Genomic DNA, 3,551 nt, shown 5'->3' with positions numbered 1-3,551 from the left:
AGATTAAAAGCCCAGCTCTGGTTGACTTCTTCCATCTTCATCCTCTTGCTGCTGCTGCTGCTGCTAAATCACTGCAGTCGTGTCCGACTCTGTGCGACCACGTAGATGGCAGCCCACCAGGCTCCCCTGTCCCTGGGATTCTCCAGGCAAGAACACTGGAGTGGGTTGCCATTTCCTTCTCCAATGTGTGAAAGTGAAAAGTGAAAGTGAAGTCGCTCAGTCGTGTCCGACCCTCAGCGACCCCATGGACTGCAGCCTACCAGGCTCCTCTATCCATGGGATTTTCCAGGCAAGAGTACTGGAGTGGGGTGCCATTTCCTTCTTCATTCATCCTCTTAGGTGGGTGCATATTTAGTTTGTATTTTCTTACTCTGAGTAACTTAGTGCCACACACCAGTTATCTGAGCCATGAAGCAGCACAAATCCAATGGGAAGCAGGACAGGACAGGACTTGACCAGCTTCCTGGTGATGCCTGCTTTCTTGCTTCTGTCTGATGCAATTTGGGCAACAGAACATGGCACATCACCTGAGGAGATCAGTAAGATATATTTTCGGATGATTGAATGAGTGAATGAATGGTTGTGTCTTACGAGCTCATGGGGAGACCCCACTTTGGGTCTCTCAGTGTATTTTCCTGCTGCCTACTGTAGTTAGGTGCTTCTGGAGGCCTGGCGTGCTGTGATTCATGGGGTCGCAAAGAGTCGGACACGACTGAGCGACTGAACTGAACTGAATGCTGCATACCACACCTGTGACACTATGTAGCACGTTGTACTGTGTAGTAAATGCTACATATACACATATAGCAAGCACATACTACATACATTGTAACCATAAGACATGTGAAAGGGAAAGTGAAAGCTGCTCAGTCGTGTCTGACTCTTGGTGATCCCATGGACTGTAGCCCACCAGGCTCCTCCGTCCATGGGATTCTGCAGGCAAGAATACTGGAGTGGGTTGCCATTCCCTTCTCCAGGGGATCTTCCTGACCCAGGAAACAAACCGGGGTCTCCAGCATTGCAGAGAGATTCTATATCATCTGAGTCACCAGGGATGCCCCGAAACAGGGGTTAGATGCCATGAAGTAGGTGGTGATGCCTTAACCAAAGGCATGCTGTCAGGCCAGAGAGCTTCTTCCATTCTGGTCAGGAGGAATACTAATCTTTTCTCCTTTCATTCAACACATAGAAGACATATACCCCAAATTAAAACTTTAAAAGGTTGAGAAAAAACCTAAGTAGAAACAGAAGTTCTAGTATTTCTTTCTAGACCCCAGTGGGTATAAATGTACATCTTGTGGTGGGAGGGACTGAGCCCCACTTCAGGATCTCTTGCTTAGTGCAATATTTTTATGTCTAACATTGACTGGAATCTATATTCCATTCACTGGAAGAAGGAAAACCAGAATTCAATTAGATGAATGTTCACTGAAGGCCTGTCTCGTCCTGGATAGTCTGCTAAATGCTAAGGGGTTAGTGACTCTATGCCTGGGATTATTCCAGGCAGACCTGATTTAAAATACTCATTTTCATTTTCCCACAAGTATACTCACCCTGGCTGGTTGCATGCCTAGAGTTTTAGTATAGAATGTATTGTGACAATTACTATGGAATAACTAAATGATGGAGAAGACTGCTCCTGTTCTTCAGGTCTTAGTTTGGGTTATGTTGTGTTAGCAGTGGCCACAGTAAAAAAACAAAACAAACAAACAAAAAACCCAACAGGGCTACCAAGGAGGAGCATATGATATTTTGGTGATGTGGTGATGTCTGTTTCTGAACCCAAAAGGAGGGTGCACAGATTTCCCTTTATTATTCTTATTTAATCCATAATACAGTAGTCATGTATGGATGTGAGAGTTGGACTATAAAGAAAGCTGAGCGCAGTAGAATTGATGCTTTTGAACTATGGTGTTGGAAAAGACTCTTGAGAGTCCCTTGGACTGCAAGGAGATCCAACCAGTCCATCCTAAAGGAGATCAATCCTGGGTGTTCATTGGAAGGAGTGATGTTGAAGCTGAAACCCCAGTACTTTGGCTACCTGATGTGAAGAACTGACTCATTTGAAAAGATCCTGCTGCTGGGCAAGATTGAGGGCAGGAGGAGAAGGGGATGACAGAGGATGAGATGGTTGGATGGCATCACCAACTCAATGGAGATGAGTTTGAGTAAACTCAGGGAGGCCTGGTGTGCTGCAGTCCATGTGGTCGCAGAGTCGGACACAATTGAGCGACTGAACTGAACAGGTGCAGGAACACTTCTGAAAGATGAGCAATTTTATTAAAAGCAAAAGGAAATAAAGAGGGCATTAAAATTACAGAGCCCCCTGGGACTGAGCACAGATAGAATGAAGCAGGCTGTATGTTACTCAGACTGGTAGGGCTGAAACAGTTCGGTGAAGCTTTGCCAATGTGTATGGATGTGAGAGTTGGGCCATAAAGAAGGTTGAACGCTGAAGAATTGATGTTTTTGAACTTTGCTGCTGGAGAAGATTCTTTAGAGTCCCTTAGACAGCAAGGAGTTCAAACCAGTCAATCCTAAAAGAAATCAACCCTGAATATTCATTGGAAGGACTGATGCTGAAGTTAAAGCTTCAATACTTTGGCCACCTGATGCAAAGAGCTGACTCATTGGAAAAGACCCTGATGCTGGGAAAGATTGAGGGCAGGAGGAGAAGGGGGTGACAGAGGATGAGATGGCTGGATGGCATTACTGACTCAATAAGACTTCCCTGGTGGTTCAGACGGTAAAGCATCTGCCTACAAAGTGGGAGACCCAGGTTTGGTCCCTGGGTGGGGAAGATCCTCTGGAGAAGGAAATAGCAACCCACTCTAGTACTGTTTTCTGGAAAATCCCATGGATAGAGGAGCCTGGTAGGCTACAGTCCATTGGGTCGCAAAGAGTCAGACACGACTGAACGACTTCACTTCACGGACTCAATGGACATGAATTTGAGCAGACTCTGAAAGATGGTAAAGGACAGGGAACCTTGGAGTGCTGTAGTCCAGGGGGCTGCAAAGACTTGCACATGACTTAGAGACTGAGCAACAACAGCTGTGTGGCCTGGAAGCACAGTGGCATGTACTTCCAGGTGGAAAGGAGCCTCTGGGACTCTCCAGGTGAGGTGAACAGAGAGAGCTAAGTATGGCAGTGAGGCTGAGCTGGAAGGTCTGAACATCAACCTGGCAGGTCATGGGCGGGCAGCATATGGGTGTTCATTCTGAGTCGTTGGGTATCTAGTGGAGATGTGGGTGAAAGTAGTTGTGGCATGTTTTGAAAGCCAGACAGAAGAGTTTCAAAATCAGTTTGAGGGCCCGGGAGAGCCATTGACCAAAGTGAATTTGGAGAAGGTTAATTTGAAGCTGTGGAGAAATGCTATCTGCTGATGTTATCTTCTGACACCTCCTGATTCCATCCATCTCTGTTTGTGATGCAGAAACAACCTCCTTATTGGCTCCCTCCCTCTCATCTTAAATCTTGCTGGTCCATTCCTGTACTTTTGGCTAAGAGATCTTCTAAAAATGCCATCTGACCATAGCTCTTCCCAGCTC

General features: G+C 46.2%; 1 non-coding gene across 1 annotated transcript; it reads right to left on the bottom strand.

Moving 5' to 3' along the window:
* Positions 1-1,059: 1,059 nt before the first annotated feature.
* On the bottom strand, positions 1,060-1,185 carry LOC129540149 (U6atac minor spliceosomal RNA). Its single transcript, XR_008682607.1, has one exon. It is a non-coding gene; the product is annotated as a U6atac minor spliceosomal RNA (small nuclear RNA).
* Positions 1,186-3,551: the final 2,366 nt, after the last annotated feature.

This window comes from Moschus berezovskii, chromosome 11 (assembly GCF_049115385.1).
Source record: "Moschus berezovskii isolate FMDL1 chromosome 11, NW_MosBer_1.0, whole genome shotgun sequence".
In the NCBI taxonomy this organism is placed as follows: domain Eukaryota; kingdom Metazoa; phylum Chordata; class Mammalia; order Artiodactyla; family Moschidae; genus Moschus; species Moschus berezovskii.
The sequence above is the reverse complement of the archived record's forward strand: the minus strand, read 5'-3'. Positions and strand labels throughout refer to the sequence as shown.